This window comes from Physeter macrocephalus, chromosome 12 (assembly GCF_002837175.3).
Source record: "Physeter macrocephalus isolate SW-GA chromosome 12, ASM283717v5, whole genome shotgun sequence".
In the NCBI taxonomy this organism is placed as follows: Eukaryota; Metazoa; Chordata; class Mammalia; order Artiodactyla; family Physeteridae; genus Physeter; species Physeter macrocephalus.
The window spans coordinates 21,807,674-21,820,051 of NC_041225.1; positions in this window are offsets into that span (position 1 = coordinate 21,807,674).

Genomic DNA, 12,378 nt, shown 5'->3' on the forward strand with positions numbered 1-12,378 from the left:
AAGAGATTATACATATTCTATATATATGTTAAAATGCCATGTGCCTTATAAAAGCGTTTCCTTATTTTAAAATGGCACTGTATATGTTTGTGGGTGTTTGTATCCATACACACCTGCTTAAAATGTAAAAATGATTTCACATATTATAGGTATATTTAAGCTTTTACACATTAATTTTGCATATGGACTTCTATAATTACTTGTATGTTGTTATATGTGACAATATCAAAAATGAACATAAGCTAAAGCAAACTATTGACCTAAAAATTCTATATGTAGTATAATAAGTAATCAGCTTAATTATTTATATTATTATAATTTATATTATAGAAATACAAATTATTTATATTATAGAAATATAAATATTTATTTAACTAACATTTGTTGAATACCAGCTTAGTATGGGCAATTGATAGATATTAGAGAAGCAAAGATGAACAAGATATGGTTCTAGAGCTAATCACAATCTGTATATCTGAGAAGTTCTTTGGGGACATCGACAGTGCTTCTAGAAAATTTGTGCTTACTATAAGGGAGCACATTTCTGATTGCCAGGAAAAACAAGGCAGCTGCAAAGCTCACTGTATAAATGCATGGACCATCCTAGGAGAGAGAGCTTCATCACATGCTCCACCGAGGTATGTGCCCAGTCAACCGAAGAACCACTGGAACAATCGCACTATGCCAAGGGTGGCCAATTTAGGGTACAGAACTCTTAAGAAGATCATCCAGCTTCCCTTAAATGACCATTAATTTTACACCTTTTGCCAATTAATTGAACTTACGAAACTCCCTGTCTCACTCTGAGCAATTAAACTCATCTTGGCCGATTCCTATTTTGTTTTTTAAGTGATCATATCCAATTGTCGAATATGAATCTGTATAACCACATTACAACTGGGTCAGTAAATGTATTCATTCATTCTTAATTCAAACAAAATGAGTCCCTATTATCTACTCTTAAACATCTTGCTCTTTTTCTTCATAGCATGAGTTGAAATGTTGTGTTTATTTGGTGATTGTATTTAAACAAATATACACCATTTAAAATATAAGCTCAGTGAGTACAGAGATCACGTATCTTTCTTACTGTTCTATTTTCATTGCCCATCTCTATGCATGTTATACAGAAAAGACGGAATAGCTCTCTGTTCAATAAATGAGTTCAATGTACGTTTATTTTTCACTTGCTGCATGTTAATTTCTGTTGGTTTACAGAAATGAATAAGACCAAGGTAAATGTGTCAAGGAGCTCATGTTCTATAAATCAGTGTGGTCAGTGCAATCATAGATTGCTTTACCAAACATTATGGTAGCACAGAAGAGGGACTAACTTGACTTTATATTGTAGTAAGCTACCCTCAGAAAATGGTTCATTTTTAATGTATACAAAAATATATAATAGTCCAATCAAATAAGAGTAACCAAATGGACAACCAGAAAAGTGTAAAGTATGACTCATTCCAAAATTCCCCATTGCTGACAACTGAAAGTACAAAACACCAGAGTTACTGGAAATGAAAAAGAACATGGTTCTTTTTGTGTGTATTTTGGTTACTGTTTCTATAATATGTAATCTAGAGCAGTGATAAATGGTGGTCTTAACAAGAACACATGAGAGGACTTCTGAGAGGATAGTATAGTAAATGTATCTGAGGACTCAGTTCTTCAGTGTTTCATTAAATGTACAAAAAAGCTTCTGGAAAGTTAAAAATCCCTTACAGAACCCAAAACTAATGGCAACCATTGAGAATGTTCCTGAAATCATAAGGCATTCCACACCTATGGGATTTGTTAAAATACATAACCAAGAGGACAACTAAAATTTTTCACTTTTCCAAAACCAAACGTTGGTTGTAAAAAGATCTGAAGCATAGTTCTACCCCTTACCCATCCACATTAAGAGGATACGAACAAGCTGTGTGACATTGGAGGAGTGGACTAACAGGGTCAACCACACGCTGAGGCAGACCACCGGGGATGGGGCGGTCGCACCTAGCATTAAGGAGAAGTGACTTGGTCATAAATAGGAGACAAACCTGGCTGTCTTACAGCCCTAACCTTACCTTGACTGTAGAACTAACCAGGAGCAGAATATATAACCCCCATCACCAAACTCAAGGAATATATGCTTCAGTTAAGTCTGTGTTTCAAGTGGACTGTCTCCTGATGGACTACCGCATTTATGGAGAGAAAATATAGAAGAAATACTAAAACCTCTTTTTAAAAGTCCATACCGAAAACTAAATAGGAGATGGCAGGTAGGGTAATCAAGCCATGTGGTAGCTGCCATAAAGATATGTAGAAAAAACACAATAGAATAGAAATTTCAAAAATAAGCCCACATATACATGGTCAAATGATTTTTGACAAGGATGCCAAGACCATTCAATGGGATAAAGGACAATCTTTTCAAAAAATGATGGTTAGAAGACTGGATATCCACTGCAAAACAATGATGAGTTACCCATACCTCACACTGTGAAAGTGAACTCAAAATGTATCAAGATCTAAACATGAGAGCTAACATTATAAAACTCTTTGAAGAAAACATAGGGGAAAATCTTCTTCACACTGGATTAGGTGATGATTTTTACGATACAATACCAAAAGCATGAGCAACAAAAATAAAATAGGTAAATTGGACTACATCAAAATTAAAACCTCAGCATCAGAGGACACTTTTAAGAGAATAAAAAGGCAACCCACATAATGGGAGAAAATATTTGGAACTCTTACAACTCATAAGGAATAAATGTCTTGCATACATAAGGAATTCCTAAAACTCAGCATCAAAACAAACAGCTCAATTCAAAAATGGACAAAGGATTGGCATAGACATTTCTACAGAGAAGGTATACAAATGGCCAATAAGCACATGAAAAGACACTCAACAATATTAATCATTAGGAAAATGCAAATCAAAACCATAATGAGATACTACCTTACACCATTAGAGTAGCCATTATCCAAAAAGCCAAAAATAACACGTTAGCTAGAATTTGGAGAAATCGGAACACTTGTGCATTGCTTGTGGGAATATACAATAGTACAGGCACAATGGAAGACATAATAGCAGTTCCTCAAAAAATAAACATAGACTTGCCATATAATCCAGCAATTCCACTTCTAGGTATTTACCCAAAATAATTGAAAGTAAGGATTCAAACAGAGATTTGTACACGAATGTTTATAATAGAAATATTCACAATAAACAAAAGGTTTGTCAGCAAATGATGGGAAAACCACTGTGGTATATACATACAAGGGAATATTATTCAGTCTTCCAAATTAATGACATTCTAATACATGTTACAGCACAGATGAACCTTGAAAACATTATGCTAAGTGAAATAAGCCAGACACAAAGGGTCAAATATTGTATGATTCCACTTTTATGGGGTATTGAGAATAGGCAAGTTTAAAAAGATCGGAAGTAGAACTGTAGTTGCCAGGAGCTGAACGGAGATGAGAACAGGGAATTATTGTTTAATAGGTACAAAGTTTCAGGTTGTGATGATAGAAGAGTTCTGGAAATGGATAGTGGTGATGGTTGCATAACAATGCAAATGTACTGGGCTTCCCTGGTGGCGCAGTGGTTGCGCGTCCGCCTGCCGATGCGGGGGAACCGGGTTCGCGCCCCTGTCTGGGAGGATCCCACATGCCGCGGAGCAGCTGGGCCCGTGAGCCATGGCCGCCGGGCCTGCGCGTCCAGAGCCTGTGCTCCGCAACGGGAGAGGCCACAACGGTGAGAGGCCCGCGTACCGCAAAAAAAAAAAAAAAAAGAAAAAGAAAAATAACAATGCAAATGTACTTAATATCAGTGAATTTGCACTGAAATAGTTTTAAAATGGTAATTTGCATGTTATGTATATCACAATTGATAAAAATGCCCATTGTGCAAAAACAAGGAAAGTCTGAGAAACTGTCAAAGAGAGGAGGAGACAAAAGAGACATGACACCTAAATATAGTGTGATAACCTGGATGAAATCCTCAAGCATACAAAAAAATCAAAACGAAATAAATCTGAATAAAATATACTCTGGTTTATAATAATCTATCAAAATTAGCTCATTCATTATGAAAAATTTGCCATACTAATGTAAGATATTAATGGTAAGGGGAGGGCTTCTCTAGTGGCACAGTGGTTAAGAATCTGCCTGCCAATTCAAGGAACACGGGTTCAAGCCCTGGTCTGGGAAGATCCCACATGCCAAAGAGCAACAAAGCCCGTGAGCCACAGCTACTGAACCTGCACTCTAGAGCCTGTGAGCCACAACTGCTGAGCCCATGTGCCACAACTACTGAAGCCCGCGCACCTAGAGCCCGCGCTCTGCAACAAGAGAAGCCACTGCAGTGAGAAGCCCGCGCACCGCAACAGAGTAGCCCCTGCTCGCCGCAACTAGAGAAAGCCCACGGACAGAACGAAGATGCAATATAGCCAAAGATAAATAAATAAATAAATATTTTAAAAAATAGTAAGGGGAACTTTGTGTGGGGTATGAGAAACCTGTACTAGTTTTGCAAACTCTTCTGTAAGTCTAAAACTACTCTATAATAAAAAGTTTATTAAATTTTTTTAAGTAAATAAGGGGGGAACAAAACAAAATATCATAGAAGTCAATCCCATTCTGAGAACATACTTGAAGATTTAAGAAGATGACTGTAATCCTTAGGGAACATTTTAAAAGATACCTTTATAACAATAATACAAAAATTATTTCTTAATAGCAGAACTTGAATTATTATTAGAAATAGTAAAATTATAACACTAAAGCAGTAGAAATTCAGAGTATGGAAACCACATTTGTACTCAAGGAACTAGATGGTATGTATGAAAAAAATACACTTAACAATAATCAAACGACCAAAATGGAAGGCAAGGAATAAAAAATAATTCTCTGAAAAATAGGAGGCTCATAGAACAAAGTTTAAAAATATTAATCCGGAAAGTTATTGCAAAGTTAAGCTTCTCTGTAGGCAATTCCACTCAACCCAAGAAAAATTTGCCACAGGGAGAGAAAAGAGTTAAAGCAGCAGGGCTGAGATCTATTTACTCCTTTTACTGGGGGACTCCCCTAGGGAAAAAGGGAAAGAAAGTGAACTGGTCTATATTTGCCAATTGGAATAATTACATTTGCTCTAGAAAATATATTATATTCAGAATAACCTTAGCAAATTGTCCCTAGCTAAAGGAATACTTAATGGCAAATAAACTCAGAATCCACGATTTTATGAGGCAAGTTTCTCTGGGGAATGTTTCATTTCTTTGAAGCTAAAGTGTGTCTTGTATACAGCATTTGGTTGTATTTTACTTTATGTCCAGTCTAAAAATTCTGCCTTTTGATCAAAGTGTTTACTCCACTCTCATTCTCTCATTTAATGGAATTCTAGATATGGTTGGATTTACTTGTACTTTTTTACTATTAGCTTTATATTTGTCCCATCTCTTTTTTGTTCATCTGCTACTCTTTTACTTACTTGTTTTGTGTTAGAGACATTTTTAATGTAATTTTAAATTCTTTTATTGATCTTTTAACCATTTTTTCATTTATTTTCTTAGTGTTTTTTCTCAGAATTACATTTCATATCTTAACTTCCCAAAATCTACTTCACATTAATATTGACTTAATTCTGATAAAATATAGCAGTGGTGTTGCAATATAGCCCTGTTTCCCTCTCCTGTCTTTTGTGCTATTGCTACATAATAAATATAGATTACATCTATATTTGTTGTAAACCCAACAGTATAACATTATAATTACTGCTTTATACAATCTTATATTTAATGAAAAAGGATATATATACCCATATATAAATATAAAACATTTATACACACACAATTTTATATTTACCTACTTGCTACCATGTCTGATCATCTTCATTCTTCCTTGCATATTTAAGTTACCACCTGGTATCATTTTTTTAAGCCTGCAGAACTTCCTTTGTATTTTTAGTAGAGCAGGTCAGCTAGTAATGAATTCTCACAAATTCTGTTTATCTAGTAATATATTTATTTCTTTTTCTTTTTTATTCTGATAAAGCATATATTACATAAAATGTACCATTTTAACTATATTAAGGTATATCATTTAGGGGTATTAAGTATATTCATAATGTTTGGTAACCAGCACCAATATTTCCAAAATTTTTATCATCTCAAACAGAAACACTGTACCCATGAAACAGCTCTCCATTCTCTCCTCTCTGAACTCCTGGTAATCTCTATTCTTCTTTCTGTCTCTATGAATTTGCTTATTCTAGATACCTCTTTTTGAAGAAATGTCTACTCAAGTCCTTTGCTCATTTTTTAGTTGTGTTGTTTCATTGTTACTGAGTTTTAGGAGTTCTCTATATATTCTGTTCATTAATTCCTTATTCGATAGATGATGTACAAATATTTTCTCCCATTCTGTGGGTTGCCTTTTTCACTCACTTCATAGTGCCCTTTGATAAACAACCATTTTAGTTTTAATAAAGTCCAATTTATCTATTTGATCTTTTGTTACCTGTGCTTTTGTGTCATACCCATAAAATCTTTGCCACATCCAATATCGTAAAGCTTTTTTCCTATGTTTTCTTCTGAGAGTTTTATATTTTTAAGTCTTACGTTTAGGTCTTTGATCCATTTTTAGTTAATTTTTGTATATGGTCTAAGGTATCATTCCAACTTCACTCTTTTCTGTTTGAATATCTGGTTTTCCTAGCACCATTCACTGAAAAGACTGTCCTTTCCCCACTGAATGGTCTTGGCACTCTTGTGAAATAACAATTGATTATGTATCTTAAGATTTATTTCTGAGTTCTCTATTCTATTTCGTTAGTCTGTACATCTGTCCTTTTGCCAGTACCACCTTTTATTGAGTACTGAAGCTTTACAGTAAATTTTGAAATCAGGAAGTGTGACTCCTCCAAGTTTGTTCTTTCTCAAGATTGTTTTGACTATTTGGGGCCCTGTGAGAGTCTATAAGAATTTTAGGATAGGTTTTTTTTTTTATTTCCATAAAAGAAACAATTATGGTATTGATAAAGATTAGGTTGAATCTGTGAATCTCTTTGGGCAATACTTTCATCTAAAAAACGCTGTCTTACTATTCATGAACATGGGATGTCTTTCCATTTATGTATCTTCTTTAATTTCCTTCAACAATGTTTTGTAGTTTCCAATGTGCAAGTCTTCTATCTCCTTGGTTAGATTTATTCCTAATTAACTGATTATTTTGTCTTTCTCTGCCTGGCTTATTTCACCTAGCATAATGTCCTCCATGTTCACCCATGTTGTTGCAAATGGCAGGATTTTATTCTTTTTAAAGCTGAATAATATTCCATTACTGTATATTTATAATCACCTTTTCTTGATCCATTCATCCATTGACAGACACATAGATTGTTTCCATACCTTGGCTAATGTGACAATGCTACAATGAACATGGGAGGGCAGAGATTACTTTGAGGCAATTGTTTCATTCTCTTTGGATATATACTCAGAAGTGGGATTGCTGGATCATATGGTAGTTCTATCTTTAATTTCTAGAGGAAACTCCATGCTGTTTTCTATACTGGCTATATCAGTTTATACTTCAGTGACAGTGTGCAAGAGTTCCTTTCTCTGCATATCTTAGCCAACACTTGTCTGTTTTCTTTTTGATAAAAGCCATCTTAACAGGTGTGAGTTGATATCTCATGGTGGTTTTGGTTTGCATTTCCCTGATGATCAGTGATATTGAGCACTTTTTCATGTATCTGTTGGCCATTTGTATGTCTTCTTTTTTAAAATTTATTTATTTATTTATTTTTGTCTGCGTGGGGTCTTTGTTGCTGTGCACGGGCTTTCTCTAGTTGTGGTGAGTGGGGGCTACTCTTCTTTGTGGCACGTGGGCTTCTCATTGCGATGGCTTCCCTTGTTGCGGAGCACAGGCCCTAGGCATGCAGGCTTCAGTAGTTGTGGCATGCAGGCTCAGTAGTTGTGGTGCATGCACTTAGTTGCTCCGCGGCATGTGGGATCTTCCCAAACAAGGGGTCGAACCCATGTCCCCTGCATTGGCAGGCAGATTCTTAACCACTGCACCACCAGGGAAGTCCCTGTATGTCTTCTTTGGAAAACTTTCTATTCAAGTCTTTTACCCATTTTTAATTGGGTTATTTGGAGTTTTTACTGTTGTTCCTGTTATTGAGTTATATGAATTCCTTGTATATTTTGGATATTAACTCTTTATCAGATATGTGGTTTGAAAATATTTTCTCCCATTCCATAGATTGCCTTTTCATTTTGTTGATGGTTTCCCTTGCTGAACAGAAGCTCATTAGTTTGATGTAGTCCTACTTGTTTATTTTTGCTCTGTTGCATTTGCTTATGGTGTCAAATCTAAAAATCATTGCCAAGGCCAATGTTGAAGGGCTTATCCCTCCGTTTTCTTCTAGAAATTTTACAGTTTCAGGTCTCAGATTCAAGTCTTTAATACATTTCAAACTGATTTTTGTGAATGATATAAGATAGGGTTCCAGTATCATTCTTCAGCAGGTGGCGGTCCAGTTTTCCTAACACCATTTATTGAAGAGACTATTCTCTCACCGGTGTATATTCTTGGCTCCCTTGGAGAAAATTAATTAATCATATGTTGTTTTCTGTATCTTGAAGCTCTGTTTTGGGGTTTACACTCTTAGGGCTGTATTGTCTTCTTGTTTTCTTTCAAAAATTTCTCCCCAATTTCTCTGTCCTCTTAAACTGAGTCCAATTACGCACAGGTTAGACCATGCTAAATGCAAATTCATTTGCCAATGTGTTTTGGGAACTCTTTGCTGCAGTATATATAGATCCATCTCTTTTCCTTTAAATGATAGCTAGTGTTGAATAGTGTTTTTTTTTGTTTTTTTTTTTTTTGTGGTATGCAGGCCTCCCCCTGCCGCGGCCTCTCCCGTCGCAGAGCACAGGCTCCGGACGCGCAGGCCCAGCGGCCAGGGCCCACGGGCCCAGCCGCTCCGCGGCATGCGGGATCCCCCCAGAGCGGGGCGCGAACCCGGTTCCCCTGCATCGGCAGGCGGACGCACAACCACCACGCCACCAGGAAAGCCCCTGTTGAATAGTATTTTAGTACCGTAAGTGATACATAATCTTTTCCCTGTTGAAATATATTTCTAATTTTTCCCTTTTCCAAAGAAAGCATTAAAAGCAAATGTTGTAAATTGTTGTACCTATATGCTATTGATCTCACACAGCTACTTAGTATTGTTTAGGTGAAAGATAAGTACACAAAATTTTGCTAGCAAAATCTGTTTGCATTTCAAAAATGCTTCACTACACTACATTCCCAAAAAGTGTATATTAAAGTATCCATTTGACTATACTCCCGGCAGCACTTGACAATATCAATTTTTAGTTTTGTGATTCGGATTAAAAACAGGGTTTCATTATTGTTTCATTTTACATTCCCTGTCTACAAGTAAGCTTGACATTTTATTTATGTTAACCCTCTAAATGTATGTTTATATTCTTTGTCCATGTTTCATGTATTTTTTTCTTTTAGATTTATAAGTGCCCCATATATACTGTGACTTTTAATTATTTTACTGTTCTAAACATTGCAAATACTTTTCCTAAGACAAGATGGTCATTTATTTTTTAAGCTTTGATTATTGTACCATTTTATATATGGAAGTTTTTGCTTTACTTACTTTTGTGGTCAACCTAGGGAGGTAGTGAAGACTAGTGACTAAGAAAAAAATTCTAGATCAGACTAACTGCATTCAATTTCTAGTGTCATTGTCCAAGTTGGAGAAGTGTTAGTATAAAATATCTGAGAAAACTGCTCCTATTGCCATGAGAGTAAATATTCATAAGCAAGACACAAAACCAAGATGCTATAAACAATAATAGTGAGAAGAACAGTGAAATCTTGCTATAGTTTAGATGCATTACAAGTATTGATCTACTTAAGCCTCAGCAAAACCCTGAAGTATAGTATCATTTCCATTTCACAGATCACCCTTTATTCAAATTCTTCATAGCTTTTTTAAAATTAATTTTTTATGGTTTGATCTAAATTTTTGGTCCAAAAGATAGCCAAATTTCCCAGCAGCATTTATTATAGTTTTTCGTTTCTGCCATTAATTTGAATACCCTTTTGTCATACTTGGGTCCATTTTAATACTGTCTATAATGTTTCATTGAATTTCTATTTATTCCTATATCAATGCCTTACTAATTTAATTACCCTGGTTTTATAATATATTTTTAATCTGTTGGAACAAGTCCATCATTTTTGTTATTTCTCAATTTTTTAAACAATTGCCATGAATTTTTTCTCCAGATGAAGGTTGGAATTTGCTTGTCAGTTGCATTAAAAAGATTTCTGGGGCTTCCCTGGTGGCGCAGTGGTTGCGTGTCCGCCTGCCGATGCAGGGGAACCGGGTTCGCGCCCCGGTCTGTGAGCGTCCCACATGCCGCGGAGCGGCTGGGCCCGTGAGCCATGGCCGCTAAGCCTGCGCGTCCGGAGCCTGTGCTCCGCAACGGGAGAGGCCACAGCAGAGGGAGGCCCGCATACCACAAAAAAAAAAAAAGATTTCTGTTTGAATTTAATTGAGATTGACTCAATTTATAGATTATCTTGAGCATTGAAGACTTTTCAATATTAAATCATTTTTTCTAATAAAGCATGCCTCTAAATTATTTTATTTATCATATTCTTTAAAATCATGTATACGTTGCTTTAGATGTTTTTTGAACAATTTTAATCAAGTTTATCTACAGGTATTTTGTAGTTTGTATTGCTCTGATAAATCAGATCTTCTATACATAGATTTTCTACTATTTCTGGAGAAACTGAAATTTTAACATTGAATTCTATTGGGATTCCTCACTGATCTCTTGTATTCTAATAGATTTTCAGTCTTTCCTTTTAGAGTTTTCATTCCTTTAGAGTATCCTATCATATGGTCCAACATAGAGACAGTGTATTATTTTCATTCTAATTTTCGCATCGTAATTTTTCTTTTTTCTTACCATACTGCCTTATCTAGGACATCCACTTCAATTTTGACTAATATTAGTGACAATAATGTCCTTATGTTTCTCTTTTTTATTTAAAAATATTTTTAATTTTAACTTTACATATGACTTTGATGATGACTTTATGGCAATTTTACTCAAATTAAAGATGTTCCCTTCTATTTTTACTGTTAAGAGTGCTCATCTTGGAGGGGAATTAAACTAAATCACTGGCCTTTTTGTATATATTAATATTAGTATTTTACCTTTTAACCTGTCATGTCCTGTAAAATAAATCGCTAACTTGAATTACTTTTTGTTTCTAGCAAAGGTTACACATTCTTAATAAAATCATGTTTAATTTCTGCAGCTATTTATCACATTACTTATATTAGTTGTCACTCTTGATTAGACAGAATATAACCATATCTCAGAAAATAAATAGATAATAATAGTGAAAATTAATTTTTTATTTATCTTTTTCTTCTGATTTACTCTGTTATTTTGTTTTCTGCCTCAGTCTATTTTTGCATAAATAGCAACCTAGGTAAATGTGCTGAGATGTGTAACATAGATTTTTTAAGAGCTGTATTCAGATATCATTAGACAATATTTCGGGTCCTCCAGTGTTGCAAATTTTCAGTAAGAGAGGTAATTTTTTTCCTTTAAAGGTAAGGTTACAAAGTGTTTCTGATCCTATTTAGGAGTGAAAGAATCCTTACTAGGATTTTTTTTTGTTTCCTCCTTTTCTTATTTCTCCCTCCCTTACTTCCCCCTTACTTCATTCTTTCCTCCCTCCCTTCCTTCCTTCCTTCCTTCCTCCTTTCTTCATTCCCTTTCTCTGTCCCTGTCCCTCCATTATTTATTTTCCCAAGGTAATGGTGAATTTACCTTGAATGGATAGCACTCTATCCTCGAGTTCTTATTGTTACTAGTGGAATGTATTTTCTTGACAAAAGGCCAAGAAAATAGGTATGAACGTGCAGTCTGTGATGATGGGGTAGAATTCATCCAACTGGCCCATTGGAACCAATGGAACAGGAGCAGTTTATAAACATCTGAGCTAAGCATCCACAGAGAAGCAATATTTTTCTGAATGAGATAATTTTACTAAACAAATTGTAACATACTAGGCTGTATGTATTAAGCACTGTACTAAGCAGTAGGGACACCAAGGAGAAAAAGGCTCAAGTCAGATAAATCACAGCAAGATCCTTTTTGACCCACCTCCTAAAGAAATGGAAATAAAAACAAAAATCAACAAATGAGACCTAAGGAAACTTAAAAGCTTTTGCACAGCAAAGGAAACTATAAACAAGATGAAAAGACAACCCTCAGAATGAGAGAAAATATTTGCAAATGAAGCAACTGACAAAGGATTAATCTCCAAAAT